Source organism: Poecile atricapillus, chromosome Z, assembly GCF_030490865.1.
Source record: "Poecile atricapillus isolate bPoeAtr1 chromosome Z, bPoeAtr1.hap1, whole genome shotgun sequence".
NCBI classification, from domain to species: Eukaryota; Metazoa; Chordata; class Aves; order Passeriformes; family Paridae; genus Poecile; species Poecile atricapillus.
In genome coordinates, this window is record NC_081289.1 from 63653087 (window position 1) to 63669656 (window position 16570).

General features: G+C 38.7%; 1 protein-coding gene across 8 annotated transcripts in view; it reads right to left on the reverse strand.

Moving 5' to 3' along the window:
* The window catches only part of LOC131573905 (coiled-coil domain-containing protein 91-like), a 136395-nt gene that overhangs the window by 119701 nt on the left and 124 nt on the right, over nucleotides 1–16570 (reverse strand). Inside the window, exon 1 of one of the 8 annotated variants that reach the window (XM_058828267.1) lies at nucleotides 16498–16568. The exons of the other annotated variants lie outside the window; for them this stretch is intronic. The gene's annotated coding sequence lies outside the window, so the exon portion shown is untranslated. Of the gene's footprint in view, nucleotides 1–16497; nucleotides 16569–16570 lie in introns of those variants that run through there. 8 annotated transcript variants of the gene reach the window in all.

Consider the following 16570-nt stretch of genomic DNA (forward strand, 5'->3'; position numbering starts at 1 on the left):
TTGAAAGAAGCATGTACAATTCCATATCTTACGACATCATGTTCCACACCTAGCATCACCAGTAATTTTGAAATAACTCTACTTTCACATGCCAGTGGTGCAAGTAACAAAACATTATCCTAAAAAGCTGTAACATTTGTATTAGCTTCATGTGGCAACACCATCTTAGACAATCTATAAGACTTCCGTAACTGCCTTTCCCAATGTTAAAAATATTTTTAGAAAGAAAAATAATTATATTGTATAAATAAACACCATATCTTCATATAGCCTTTGTTAAAGAAATTTGAATAATCGTTAGAAATAATATTCTCACTTTCAAGGTACTTCTAACAGTTTCAGGAACATAAGGGTTAGGGCTTCACCTTCTTAGATCTTCAATCTTCACCACAATTGGTTTCTTTTGACCAGAACATAGAAAGGTTAGTTTTTGCTTTATAAAAAAAAGGAATCACAGTTAACTGTTTTTTATATTTCTCTAATGGCCCTGTCTAAGCCTTCTCTATCACAAATATCCTTTACTTCAAAAGCCACACATTTTATAATCCACATAAACTTCTGTGAGAAGTCTGGCAAAGTGGATACAATTCAAGCATACTGTGCTTTGGAGGAAATCCTTTCCCTTCACCAAGCCTTCTCCCTATCCACCCCAAAAAAATCTCAGAAAGGAGCTTGAATTGAACTGGAATTAAACATTCATGTTAAGTACAGCCAGACAATACCTATAATTAGTCAACATCAAGTCAAGAAGAACAATCTCTGAAACCTGATTCAGGCTAATGATAATCCAGAAGTCTGGAATTTAGTTTGTATTCTACAACAACAACAACAACAACAAAAACCAAACAAACAAAATCAGAAAAACAAAAACCCATCAAACAAATAAACAAAAAAAAGGTGAGAAAAGCCTAACTTGTCATCTGCTAATTAGGTCACAATGATCAGAGACCATGAGTCCCACAAATGTCTGAGAAAAAGTGACCATGGTAGACTAAAAACTCATAACGAAGTATTCTCATTTTACTGGAACCCATAAATTGGACAAAGGCCTTTAAAAGACAGATCCAGACTGTTCTCAGAGCTGCACTAGGATTAGGACAAAACCCTTAGGACAGAAGTTGGAATAGTAAAAATTGTGACCAGATATTAGGACAGGCTGCCAACAGACTCTTAATTCCTGACGATGATCACAAAGAATTTAACTGGACAGGGCCCTGACCCACCTGTTCTAACCAGATCTGCTTTACACAGCAGCTTGGATTAGAAAACTTCCAAATGCCCCTTCCATGGCTGGTCTGTTTCAATGTATTCAGTTTGATCCACAACAGTATCATTAAAAGAAAAAAGTGAATCCATTTTTGACATTGTTCTTCATAGCTACCAACACCTGTCCAAGATCATTTATGACTGGGCTTGCTGATGACAGAACCAATCTCAAGAGAGGAGCATGAATGAGAAAGAGTAGCTCTAGAATCTTCATCGCTGTAGGAGGAATAAAAGGAGTAAACGCCTAATGAAATGTACATGAAGGGAGCTCACAGGAAAGATGGACAGAGACTCTTGACAAGGGCCTGGAGTGATGGGAGAAGGGGCAAAGGCTTCACACTGACAGAGAGCAGGCTTAGATTGGATATCAGGAAGAAATTCTTCCCTGTGAAGGTGGTGAGGCCCTGGCACAGGTTGCCCAGGAAGCTGTGGCTGCCCCATCCCTGGAAGTGTCCAAAGCCACGTTGGATTGGGCTCCGAGCAATCTGGGGTAGTGGAAGGTGTCCCTGCCCATGGCAGGGGTTGGAAATGAATGAGATTTGAGATCCCTTCCAACCCAAACCATTCTATGATTCTGTGTTTCTATGAAATATTTTCACCATGAGTTCAAAGAAAAAATGTCATACATAAATCTTTGTACTCAACAGAAATGTTTCTTGAAAAAGGCTGAGGTGAACTTTTGGCATTAAAAAAAAATCCTGACAAGAAAGCAAAACTGCATGGGGATGCCTCTTCGTTGGAATTAATAAATTACTTTGTTAATTTATTAATTTATTCCAAATCTTTCCTAAGAATCATTTGTTCATGAACATAGTAAGACATTTACAAATAACAGCTCTTCTGAAAAAAAAAAGTCTATGGCTTCATAATGAAACAATGGCTCTTTGAGCCAGTTTCAGGAATCTCAGCCTTTATCTTCCTCTTGGCCTTAACAGACACAGTTCTTTGTAATTCAGGGCTTCTCTCTCAAGAGAAGAGCTGATATCAACTCCAAGAAGTTCATGCAACCAGGCACTCCAACTATACACTTGACTTTTGCACAGTGCAGCTTTAGGAACACAACCTTTTTACTTAGAAGCAAATAAAGGGTACAGAAACACCTCTTGTTAAGGGTTTGGGAATGCTAGAACAAATTGTGGCCTTTCTTCTACAATTCATGTCTGATAAGCTTAAGAAATGGAGGGTTTAAAAGCAAAAAACAAAATGGTCACATGTTTCAAATGCATTCCCACTTAAAATATTATTGAACTTCAAGAACTCAGACTGACAACTGAAATTCTCCTGCTTCTCCATGTTCATGTTAATAAGCAGCATTAGCAAATTCAATTAATTCTTTTTTACCTGCAAATCACAGTAATGTGCTTTAACAGAACTTAAAAAGAGGTGTCTACACAATGGAGAAGCTTTCCAAGAGTAAAAGGCATCAAGTTCTGCCTCAAGCAAACTTTGTCATGGAACAGGTATGTCAGAATAGAAGGTTTGACACAATCTTAGTAACAGTAAGAGCACCATAGCAACACAATTTAATATAGCAACATGTCAAACAAAAATCTGAGTCTTTGAATGCATGCTCAAATGGATGTGTGGTAACTTGCACAAATAAATGTCATTAATGTTATGAAAAGAGTGCTCAAGACCTCTCACATTAAGAAGGAATATGTGCTTTACAGGAAAATAAAAATAAAAAAAGACCCAACTAAACAAAAACAAACCCAGGGAAATACCAGGTTTTGGCTGGATGCACTGCCTAGGAAAATCTGGTGCTGAGTGAATAACTTATTCTAAAAACCAACAACCCTTCACCAGAAGAAGAATCGCTAAAGTAAAAAAAGAAAAAAAAAACCCTTTAAAAATTCTGTAGATCATCTTGTGATGCACTTAGAAAGAAGCTTTCTTAATTAATTAAAATTAAATTAATTAGAAATTAATCAAAAGTAAAAAAGGATACTAAAGGTCTAAATATAAAGGATAATCAGTACACCCGATAGATAGTTAAATACTATGAAAAAGACACTCTTTAGCTTACATGTAGACAGTTCACAGAAATTGTGAAATGTCAGCATTTACAGGTTATCATTCTAATTTTATGTTAGAAAAGCTGACATGTGACCATGGATATTTAAAAAAATAAACAAACAAGGAACCAAAAAAACCCACAAAATCAGAAGCACATGGTAAAACAGGATTATACCAAATAAATACATTATGTAAGAAAGGATTGTACTAAACAAAAATACACAGTATTCTTTTATAATTTAAAAGAATGTCTCCTAATGGACTGGAAGACTCACTTTTCCAATTAATAAAACAACTCCCCTCAGCTTCCTCCAAACCCTGGAAGTACAGCACTTCTTACAGGGAAAGGTATTAATTTCAGGCAAAAAAAGATATTCAGCTATTTGTCTGACATGATATCAAAATGAATAACAATTATGTCTCAGATTTTCAAGTCTTTCTGATTTTATATGACTCAGTTGCCGGTCTTGAAAAAGAAAACCTTAAATAACAGACACGCTAATAAGATTCATTTCCCCCCAATCACCTACTAGAAATTCATATTTTATGGAAGTTTAATGCAAAAACTGAAATATAACACAACTGGTCATTAAAAAAAAACATTTTAAACCTTTGTTTTGCAAGCTCAGGTATACTGTTACAAGCAGAAAAGGCCAGATATTACTCTCCCTCCCACACAGAAAGAAGAATGCATCATCATTGCACCTTTTTCTTCCTTTACTAATACTTAAAAAGAAGACTTGATGACTTTTTGTTCACATATTAAGCAGATTAATTTGATTTTCCATACTCTCCTAAAGAGATGGTTCGGTTCATGAAGAAGCAACTCACAATGTGACTTATAATTCATTTTCATATGACTCTTATGAAGCAAACTGAGGAGGTTTCACATTGTCCAACTCCCAATTCATAATCAAGTAAAATGAAAATGCCAATGTGCTTTCCAACAGAAAACATTGCTGCCAGAATGTTTTTGCACATTATCTTTCTTTTTTTCATCTTTGTTTTTGGTCTGTTCCTAAGCATGCAATGCAACACAACACTTTTCACCACATGACCTTTGACCAAATGAGTATTATCATAATTGTATGCTCTCTGTTGCAATAAAAAAAAAAAAAAAAAGAAAATATTTATTTCTCACAGAAAAGGCTGATTTCCACCAATGCCTTTGTAATACACTGAGGGAGCTGCAAACAGATTCCAGATCAGGCCGGAGTGAAAACAGGATCTGAGCTCAACACCTAAATGCTTTTCTTTTAGAAAAGAAATCAGATCTTTTATCAGATCTCAATACTTTAAAATAATTTATCACTTCAATTTGATTCTTTATGCCTACTATGCATTTCTAGAATACAGCTCTTCTCTAGGCCCAAAGCTTTTGACAAAGATTTGTTAGAACTACCAGGCCCTTCTCAGAAAGAGGGAGACATTTCCTAAGAGGTTCCATACTCAGCAAGTTACCAGAACATTCAAGGACCAAGTAGGTGAGGAGGGCACTGATACCAGAAATATCATATGTCAGTTTACAATTAAGCAAAAATTATTTCTCATTCAAGAAGAGTTAAACTCCCCCCCAACCCCAAACAAACAGACAAAATCAAAATGATCCACATCTTCCTGGTTTAAAAGAAAATAGTTTTTTCCTTCTCCCATGCAATTTATTTTAACCCACAATTTTACAAGTCCTCTAAGAGCTTTGCTAAATTGGAAATAAATTCATGCCTAACAGATATTCATCCTAAAGTATAAAGCTTCCATGGATGTAGAATACATGTACAAGAACAAAATAGTAACAAGCTGTAGTGGACACTTGGTTTTTATACAAGCACACAGTCAAATTAGAAATAATATACTTGAGAATTCATGGAATTATTTACAGTAACAAGGGCCTTACACATTCACAGACCTTAATGGCTTTTGAAACCAGTACTGTTTAAAGAAAACTGCGGAAATTTATCCAGAAATTACTATGCAAAAGTATCCCTTCTGGCAATGCTGCGAAAACCGGCAGAGCATTTGGGTTCCAAAGTGCAAACTACATACAGAGTGATATCTTTTAACTACATTAATTACTGGGCAATTACATAGTCTTCAGTCAGCAAAATTCCCAATGAAAACAAGTTCTGCTTGACTAAAGTCAGCAAGAATAAACTTGAATATTAAAACAATAACCATTAATGCCTTATATTTATATTCAATAGTAATTAAAATAAATGCATTTAGCAATTAAAGTCTCAGGTGATAACTACAATTTTCTGTAGAGGCTCTGACAAAAAAATGTGAATGGCCAACTTCAAGCTAATCCAGTCATCTTCTAAAATATATGATTGTAAAAAAATAAAAATTTACAGAAAAACTTACAACTGTCTTCCTTCTCTCATAATCAATAGTATGTTAGGTTATTCCTATAATCAAATGATTACTTTCCCCAGGACAAATCTTGCTCACTGCACAGCTTACACAGAAAATTAATATCATAAAGCATTTCACTAAATAAAACAAAAAAAAAACCTTTTTATTTTAATCCAAAACGCCAAAATAATTTTAAGAAATTCTAACTCAATGCATTTCATGAGAGCCCAGGAGGGAGTCTGGCTGGCTGGCACCAGAATTCTGACCATGACCCTGCCTGTTCTAGTTCGCCTAAGACTAGAACTGAACTCACCTCTGAGAATGTCAGCCTCCTTTCAACCTTCTCTCACTTTCTTAGTTGGTGTGTGGGTTTATAATTCAAACCTTATGGAGGAACCTGGACTGGATTCATAAGCAAAAGCTAATCATTAGCCCCTGCTGTACCAAAGACACTGTCAATGTTCCATCCTTTGTTAGCTTTACCTACTCCACATGTTCTGCAGTCATGTAGAGTTAAAGCAGGTTAAATACACATAATTTTTTAAAACCAGTAATTTTTCCACGGGATTCAATGCTGAATAAAATTTAGCATAAAAAAATTTAATAAAACCCAAAAACCTAAAACCACAAAACTCTTATTTATTAACAAGTGACTGTAATCAGATCATGGTGTATTTTATACCATGAGGAAACTGAAAAGGTTTTAGCCTAGATGCTAATGGAAGACAACCATTTAAAATCAAAATGTATTCTGTTTTTGCAACAACTTGGTTAACTTTTTTTTTTTAAAGAAAAAATATTCAAGTATGTTAGAAAGAGAATTGCTTCATTTTGGAGTGTTTTACATATACTATATCTAGATCATAACTTATGAAAAGTGATTTACATTTTGTATAACTGTTCTGAGCACTCTTCCTACTCAGTAGTCATCTGTTTTACTAAAATAATGTCTTTAATGCAGTTCACATCCTAATAACTCAATAAATTAACCTCTTTCATCTTTCCTAAACACAGTCTGGAATACATTAAGGTGTGGGGATTTGTGAGCCCTCTGCCCCGGAGAGAGGTAAATCCCTTTGGAGGGATGTGACTATAATTTAAGGGTTAAGGCGCCCCCTATAGTCCATCCCTGCTGATGGTGCCTGTACTCCAGTTCTACCCTTCCGCCTGGCCTGTTGGCCAGCCCCTTTTCCTTCCCCCTGGGCGGTTCCTTCCCTGCATCCTCTCCTCAGACCCTCCCTTATCCCTAGAACCTTCCCTCGTCTTTGGTCCCCTATTAGCCCGAGTTCTCTGATACCTCCCCTACCTCAGACTGGTTGGCTCTGGCACCCTGCACCCTCCTCTGTACCACCCTCCAGCCCTAAGTTCATTGGTCCCAGTTGCTCTCCACCCCTAGTACAATCGATGTTGCACAGCCCTGCTCTGGGTGCTTTGCTCCTGGACCCTTCACGAGCTAGGGGGAATAAACTCTCCTCGTGGAATTCATACAAAGGCCCCTCTCTACTCCTTGCTGCTGACTCCAACAATATCTGTCCAGCTGCATGAGTGTCTGTGTGGGTGTGTGGCGCTGACCAAAGCGGCTTTACTGGAGACGCTTCTGGAAAGGTTGCAGCACCCTACCATTGACCCCACGCCGCAACATTAAGGGAATTTAGCAAGCCAGTATCTTGTAAAAACATTTTGAAACCTTTTACTGACAAGTTCATTTTCTAACAGTATTACCTTGGTCCCTTATAAATGAATGACAAAGGTGCCTAACTTCTAAAGATATGCTCTGAAAGCACTAGGGATTTATATGATATTATTTCTGCTTGCTATAATAAAAAATGAAAAAAAAAATAAAAAAAACAAACACAAAACAAAATCCAAAGAAACAACTACTAACTTTGCTCAATTGAGAACATACCACTGGGGCAACACAGGTGTGTATACATATATATACATATATATATATATGTATATATATAAAGAAGACAAGAACACACTTATTTTCAGATAGCAAAACAAAAAGGATCTATGTACAGCAAAGTCTTCAGGGCACACAGCCAATTTAAATGAAATAGTTTCCAAATATAAGTGTAATTTGCCTGAGCTTTTGAAATTTTCAAGCACATTAGTTGTCTCTTCTCCACTTAAAGATTCTTACACCAATATTGTTCTTTCAACCCCAACAAGAGGGCAAGTCAGGCCTCTTTATAAACATTAAAGGCAGTTCATAAATGCATTTGTAAGGACAATTTAACTAAATCTCAGATATGTTCAATATGATGGAAGTCAAATAGCTGTATCACACACTTTTTAAGCACTCTAACTAGAAAAAGTATTTATGAAATGTCACAGTATTGTCACCGTACAGCTGGCCTGGACTGGACAAAGTGAATCTGACCTTAACACAAATCCTATTCAGCTAGCCTAGTTCATGGCTGAACATGTGCCTGGATAAGGTAAAGGGGACACTCAGCCAGCCCCATCCAAGCTGAGAAGTAAGCACAGCACTGGCCAGGAAGCTGGGCAGGGAGAGAGATCTCAGCCAATGGTTGTATAGCCTGGGAGATTTGAATTGGGTATTTAAGTGAGTTCTGAATAACAAACGAGGCTGTTTGTCTCATTAGTACCTGGAGCACGAGTTGTGGAGTTTAGTCTCCCCACCCATGACTGGCATGTTACAATGAAAGTCCTAAAGCAGAACCTATTTTTTAGCTCCTAATAATAAAATTAATCTGGTCCTAGAGTATCAGTATCTTGTTTCATCATTCATCACGTTGCGATTATTCCTAAATTTCTGTAAGAATCATTCTTAAGTGGATTAAGCAAAAGTGGTTTTAAACTCAGTTTCTGAGACTACTTCCAGAGTCAGTTTAAAATGCTATTGTCCATCAGTGCCAACAAAAAATGCAGGAACTTGTCCAGTGGGAAAAAAACAAAGAAAAAAAAAAGGTGGGGGCAGGGGGCAGATAGTGTTTCAGGTAAAAATCAGAGGAAAGGTGAACAAGGTAGCTATCCACATATCCTGGTGGAAGTGTGTTACAGACCACCCAACCAGGACGAAGAGACAGATTAAACACTCTCTAAAGGACTGGCCCTTTTACTGGGTGTCTGCTGGAAATACAACAGAGCAGAGGGGAAACAGGACTGCAAGGACGGCATGAGGTTCTGCAGGAAGGAATTTAGGAATGCCCAAATCCAACTAATACTTAACCTGGCTACCGCCATAAAAGACAATATAAAAAATGATTTTTTAAATACAACAGCAAGAAAAGGAGGGCTAAATCTCCATCCTCATTGGGTGCAGCAGAAAATAATAGTGTGAAAGAATGTGGAAAAGGCTGAGGTACTTAGTGCTGTCTTTGCCTCAGTCTTCAGTAGCAAGACCAGGTACTCCCAGGGTACCCAGCTCCAAGCTGGAAGAGAGGGATAGGGAACAGAATGAACCCCCACATCCAGAAGATGTTGCTGTGCCTCTCAGACAAACACAGGTCTACATGGCTTGCTGGGATCCACCTGAGGGTATTGAGGAAGCTACTGAGAGAGCCCATAGAGCCATTTCCAATCATTTCTCAGAAGTCCTGGCTATTTGGGGAAGTCCCAGTTGGCTGGAATTAGCAAGTATTCCTCCCACCTACAGAGAGAGAAGGATCTGACCTGATCTCCTGTAACAAAGTGACATGCATTTTGGATGAGGGAAAGGCTTTGGATGTTTTCTACCTGGACTTTAGTAAAACTTATATTTTTCTAGCGTCTTCACCTGGAGGACCTTGCTGCTCCTGGCTTGGACGTGCACTCTTTATTGGGTAAAATAAATGGCTGGGTGAACAGGCCCAGAGAGTTGTGAATGGAGTGGCTGAGGGAGCTGGGAGTATCTGATCTGGAAAAAAGGATGCTGAGGGGGGGACCTTCTGGCTCTCCACAACTCCCTGACAGGACAGTGCAGTCAGGTGGGGGTCAGACTCTGCTTTCAGAGAAAGGGGGCCAGGAAAAGGCGAAACAACCTCCAGTTACACCAAGAGATGTTTAGATGGAATACTGGGGGAAAAAAATCTTTCCCAAAAGGGTTGTCAAGCACTGTAAAAGGCTGCCGAGGGCAGTGACTGAGCCACCAGCCCTGGAGGCTTTTAAAAGACGTGTGGATGTGGCAGCTGGGTTGGTGGTGAACTTGGCGGTGTGAGGTTAATGGTTGGATCCAACCACCTTGAAGGTCTTTTTCAACCTTAAAAATTCCATGATTTCAATCTAAGTATAACTTTCCTTCAGTCTGTAGTTGATCAGGCCAAGATACTGATTTTTCACTGTGGCAACTTATGAACTAAAAGCAAGCATGTGCATGCTGTGGAAACCTATTCAGAAACTCACTGTTACACTATTTCAGAAGCTGCACCTCATGGAAAGTCCTTTTAAAAGCTTAACTGGCAAATGCACGCTAAAATATTTTGGTTTCCATCTAAATCGACACCGAATTCCAATCCTCAGAGACAGGATTTCCACTTTATTTCTCTTTATATACACACACTAAGCTCAAGAATGGTAACATAGTAAAGTGTTGTTTAAGTTTTGAAAAAAGCAAGCCTAGCACAAAGAAGTTGACTGTAGGTCTCCTTTCCTCAGACATTTAAAGAAAATCCCATACATCACTGTGTTCTGCAATAAATACAAGATACTTAAATGAAAACATAGGTATTTCATCTAAATGGATACTGAAATAAATTCAAAGTAAAGCAATTCCATCTTTCTGTAAATGCACCTCAAGATAAAAAAAATTCTAGTAGTGGGTTCTGGCACAGTATTTAATGAGGAATAAAGAACTACAAGACCAAGTTTTGACAATACACAGAATATTGGATAGCTTTTACCTGCAGTCTCTTAATTCAGAAACTTTAAGGAGTCAAAGAATAAACATTAAGGAAACAGAATGAACTTATAACATTTAGTACATTATTTAGTACATTTATTTATTTACAATCTAACAGAAGTTTAGAAAAGAAAATAATTTCTAAACCTTTGCAAGTTTTGTATTTCAAAACTTCAAATTTTACATGGAATCATTTCATTTGAACATAAACACCGGGGAAGGAGACAAAAAAATTACGTATGGGCTGCGAATTTTAAGGCTTGTACGTTTGTTACAAAGAATCCTTTCATAATCTTGTATATTGAGATCAAATTGCTTATGAATTGATGCAATGGATTGTTAGTTTCTGCTTCCCAGACAAAGGGAGTTTGTTCAGCTGCATCTTTCTAAGTTAAACTACTTCCAAGGTTCAGTTAAACAACCTGTTTTGTTGCAGGAGATTATGTTCTCTTTTGTGAGCATGGTTATTAACTGATGAAGCACCTTTAAACTGCTCACCTTCTTCCAGATAACTTCTGACTCCTGCTGATATGCCCAAATCACATGTGCAATAGCAAAGATGTCTACAGCAGTGATTTTCTTGAAAAGTCCACAGCTTAGAGCAAGCATCTCTCATGCCTTTCAGTTCATATTTATTCAATATCCTCTCTCCCAGCTGCATCCCCTCCCCAGAGTGTTCACAGAACAGAATAGTTCCAGCTACAACGCACCTACAACAATCATCTGGTCTAACAGCCTGAGCCCTCACCAAAAGTCGGAGCTCATTAGGAAGGCCATTGTCCCAGTGCCTCCAAGACATGGACATGCCTGGGGCACCTACCACCTGTAAGCCTCTGCCCTGCCTGGCCACCCTCATGGAGGGTACATCTCAGCCTCCCTCTCTCCAAACTGGACGAACCCAAGTCCTTGGCTGTTCCTCACAGGACATGCATTCCATCGTATCCATACTGAAGTATGGAATTTCCACTCCATTTTCATAAACACTCATTTTCACTTGAAAGAGATAATTGACATTTTTCATCTTCTACTCAGATCAAAAGATACAGTGCCTTGGTGTGGCTGTGCATGCAATGATTCATAGCCAGAGTTTAATTCTCCAGTATGTACAAAACTGAAACACATCAGCCAGCATGCTCAAGCACTGATAGCAATGTCCCTGAGAACTGCTTTTCTATAAATAACACAGCACATTAAATCCCTTTTAAGTCCTTTGTTGAAGGAAAAGTAATAGCTTTAGTAACAGATCTAAGGCTACACCTTGAAATTACTAGTTTTTACACTAGAATAATTTGAGTTTGGATGTTTTGCACTTCAAAATGTGATTGAACACCCCAAATCATTCATTTCTAAAGATACCAAGTTTTAAACACTGTCAGCCCTTAGTGCCAGATTCCAACTGTATTCCTACAAGCAACCTACCCTCCAGCAGAGATTACTTTGTCCTGTACACATCTGCTACATGAGGAAAGATGAAGAGAAGCAAAAGTCTCAATTTGGAACCACCTCTGCTACCAGCATTAATTATTTTAATTACTTTTTCCAAAAGCAAACAAATGGCCCCAACCATTACTGTTGCACAGTCATGTAAAATCAATTTATATATGTGTACAAAAATTTGCCATCTTTTCCAGGACTGGACTAAAATGAGAGGAATATTCCTGGAGCCTATGGAAGGATGGGTCTATGGAAGAATGGATCTGAACCTGACTTAGTTTCACTGCAAGTGAAATCTTGCCTAAATTAATATTTGAGTATTATGATGTCACATGTTATCAGATAAGGACGTACAAATTTAGTTCTTTAATCAAGGAAAGTGCTGAATAGGTGAAAACTACATTCTAAAACTTACCACCGTTGTTTGTGGGAGCCCTAAAAATCAGGATTTAGCCCTGTATCATTTTCACTAAGATTTTATAGACCTCAGAGTTTCACAAACTGCCTGAGATTTTAAGTCTTTTTTTTTTTTAATTAAATTAGCACTGTAGTTTTGACATGCTTGATATTCTTAAAACTTAAACTTAGAAGTTTTGCAAATATAACACAAGACATATTTTAAGCTAAATCCATTTCCAAATTCTTCTCTGAGAAACATTCAAAACCTCAATTTTTATTATTCCAAGGACAAACAGAAAAAACTCCTTTTATTTTATGGGCATTATATAGGTATGATAAATATTTCTCTTTCTGAGAATCCAAAGTGACTTTATAAATATTATACTCATTCCTGTAGCTGTGATTCAAAGGATGGGAAAGTTTACCAGGCAGTGTCTGTAACAAGGTGATCATAAGAAATTTTAGCTTCATGTATGCGAACAAACTTAAGGCAGACACAGATGTCACATAAAGCTGCTGGAAAACTGCAGAAGAACTCTATAACAATTACATCCCTAAAAAATCTCTTGAGGAACATCCATTGCCACTTGTATTTGTAAGTAAAAAACTTAATTCACTTTTTTCTTAATTCAGAAAGTCCTCTGTGATTACTTAAAAAGAAATTTATGGGTACGTAATTCTGTTTCTCCTACCACTCCCTAGAATGGAATTTACATTTTTAATGGTTTAATTGAAAGAGTGGACAGAACCTCCAGAATTCATTTCAGTCACACCTAAAATAAATCTGCCAACTGAACAATGAAAAGGAAATAAAGCCTGCTATGTCAGAAAAGCAAAATTCTTCACAATGATCAGTCCCAAACTTTTCAGGAGAAAGTAATACAAATCCAACTGTATGCTAAGAAAGTTTAGATAATATAAGTCTACATTAAGAAAGTTACAAATCACTTGACTTTTATCTGGAAAAATATAACTACTTCTGGAGATTCAGGTCTAGAGAACAGATACCTTTGCTTAAAGAGTGCAAAGTGATGAGAGAAGATTAGGATTGCAAGAGGCCTTATCAGAAAAGATAAATCTAACCCTTGAATTTAATTAATTTATTTTTACTAACACCAGCAAGAATTATTTCCACATAAATCTTAAGTCATTAGAAGTATGAGACAGAAGAAAGAAAATCAAGTCCTGCACTTTGAATTTCTGATGCGCTCTTAAATTTACAGCAAATATCAAAGTAATGAAGTAAGGAAGCATAACTGATGTTAAAATACAGTGTCTGAAAGTCACCTTGAAAGACTTTGTAGATGATCTGTCACTTAGAGTGCACTTTTTAGTCTACATGACTTAAGAGTCTGTAGCCTGAGACTTGGGGTATACTGGAGGGAAAGCCCTACACATAAACAAAGCAAAACAAAACAAAAACCCCAACCAAACAAACAACAAAACAAACAAAAATCCAACCAAACCCCCAACCAAACAAATAAAAACCACCCAGACCCCCCCAAAAACAAAAACAAAAAAAAAAAAACCCAAATAAAAATCAAAACCAAAAAATAACCACAAACCCAAACCAGCTGAAAAAGTCACCAAGACTGGTTTAACAAGAATTTTTCTCCTTCATTATTATGACCAAATTAATTTTCACAATTCCCTGTAAGGGCACTAGAGCATGAAGCACTACACAGATGGACAGCAGCAGATTACACCACACATGAGGATACTGGGCCCTGCACACACAAAATCATACCTCATGTACCTGAACATGGGCAGGAAGGCACTGTGAACTTTACATTTAAGGACTCACACAAAGTATGTTTCCATCACACCACAAACTTTTTTCCATTTGGTGCTGCAAGCTTTCCTGGAAGCTGGGTTTTCAGTATGAATCCAGCCAAGCACTCACAGATACAGCACACTTAAGATATCTGTCTCAGCAGTTATGTAAAGATTTGGGGAGTTATTGCCCTTAAGAGTGCAATCCAATTGTTCCTCTGGACCAGAAATACGTTTCATAGCATAATTGCATTTTGGCACCTCTAAATCTGTGTGGCTGTCATCAGCCTGACACCACAGAATCAGCTAACAGTGCCTAGACAGCACATAATCTTCACCAAGCTCTGGCAGTAGTTGTGTCACTTGGAAAGAAATGTGAAGGAGCTGGCCCAACAGCCCATAATGTTCAAAGACAAGCAGAAAACAATCAAGGAGCTCCCAATTGTGAAAGGACTGAAACTGCAGTGGGAGTTCCAGTGAGGCACAGTCTGATCACTGTGTCTCCAAATCCTCATGGAGGTTTCTGTCATCTGCTACGCTCAGTTTTCAACCATTCCAGGTCGAATCAAACTGGTAGGAAGCCTTAAACTTAATTACAGCAATGATCAGAGAAAGATTTGGATAAAAACAAATCCAAAGGTGACAGACCCTATTTTAATGCCAATTGTCTCAATCTGGTGTGCACATGACCCACCTACCCCGTCAGCTGAGCTACAGTAAAACACCATCTCAGTTTCAGTGTCCCAGACTAACAGCAGAAAGCATTGCCAGTGGAACTATTCACACAGACACACTGAGGCACAGAGCACATAAATTTATCTCCTGCATTTAATTGTCTTTCTTTCAAAATACTCTTAAGAATCTCTTCAAGAGGCTCTGAAAAAAGGCTCTGGGATTATCTACCCTTCATTGAGCATCCAAGCATCATTGTTTGAATACTACTGTGATTTTCTTCTTTCTGATTCTACCAGCATGAGGATCACTACTGCACTCAACAGATACTGTCTGCCTTGCAGTCTGTGTTTGAGGATGGTCAGCAATCTGGTTCCAGTATTAGGGAGTAAGAAACTGAGAGCTCCTGAAGAAAAAACAAGGAAGTAATTACAACACTTGCATCTTGCTTTACATTTGCACATTTACTTTAGACAGTCAAGCCATGGATGTGGAGGCACTCAGATCATGGTCATATATTCAAAAAATATATGTGGAAAAGCAAAATCGTAATAACAAAAAGACAAATAGCCAGAAAGTGCTGAGAACAAAAACTATTTAGCAAGTCTACTGAAACAGGTGTTGAAGCACTGTGACAAAAACTACCCCAAGTTCCACTAAAATGCTGCAGTAAGGTGGCAAAAGATGCATTCACAGTGCACAATTGATAGATTAAAAGAATTCCTAAAATAGAAAAGAAAAATTGCTTATGAGATAAACTAGAGTCTCTGGACAAGAACCAAAGCTGCAGGCAGAGGTCATCATGACAATATCCTAGAGTAGAAGTGTGGGCTCAGGTGCAGAAGTATCCAGAGGACAAAATCAACCCTACTGCACAGATCAGAAGCCTCGAAACTCCTAAAATGTTTAAAGATCAGATTTACAGAAAGTGGTTTAGATGCCTGAAGAGTCTGAGAAATTTTCAGTAATACTTCAACACCCAACCCTATTTGTAATAAAAAATATTAGGCACCCACACACTTGTGAAAAATCACACATAACTAAAAGATTCTGGACAATGTTTGAAACTTGGCCATGGATAGTTTGGCCGTGGAAGTAGAAGAGCAAAAAACTCATAGCCAGGATTTTCTCTCTCCTTGGAGAACTACTCAAAGGGTTGTCCCATTAACAGGGACACCAATTTTCTGGTACAGAGAAGGAAAGTACAGGGAAGGAAGGCAGGCCCCTTCTGCTCCTCTGAACTAATTATAGAATCCTCTTTTGTAGCGACCCTTATGCCCCATCGTTAAGGACATCACCAGTGCCACACAGGCCCGTCAGTGCTGCAGCACAGGGAGGGCTCAGATGGGTCACGCAGGAGAGGGGGCACATGAAGGAAGAAGAAGGCAGGTGCAAATACGTGCAGGCAGGAAGAGGCAGGAGAGGACAGGTGGAAGTAGGAGGAAACAGGAGAGGCTGCAAGCTGGTGGAGGCAGGAGAATGGCGGCAGGTGGAGCAGGCCCTCCAAGGGCCTATCCCCGCAGCCACGCCCGGCCGGGCTTTGCCGCCCGCTCGGCCAGCGCAGCTCCTGGCTGTGACCCGGGAGGGCAGCGCCGTGATCTGGGCTGGTAGGGCTATGATTCCGGCGGGCAGGGCTATGAGCCGGGTCTGGAAGAGCTGTGATCCAGCCGGGACCAGCGCCCGTCCCGGCCTGGTCCCCGCTCCCCGCCACAGATGCCCGCCCGCCGGCGCGGCCTCACCCGGATGTGGATGCGGCCGCCTCCCCGCGGCCGAGGTCACCTTGATGCCTCCGAGCTGAATTGTCTGTCCCCA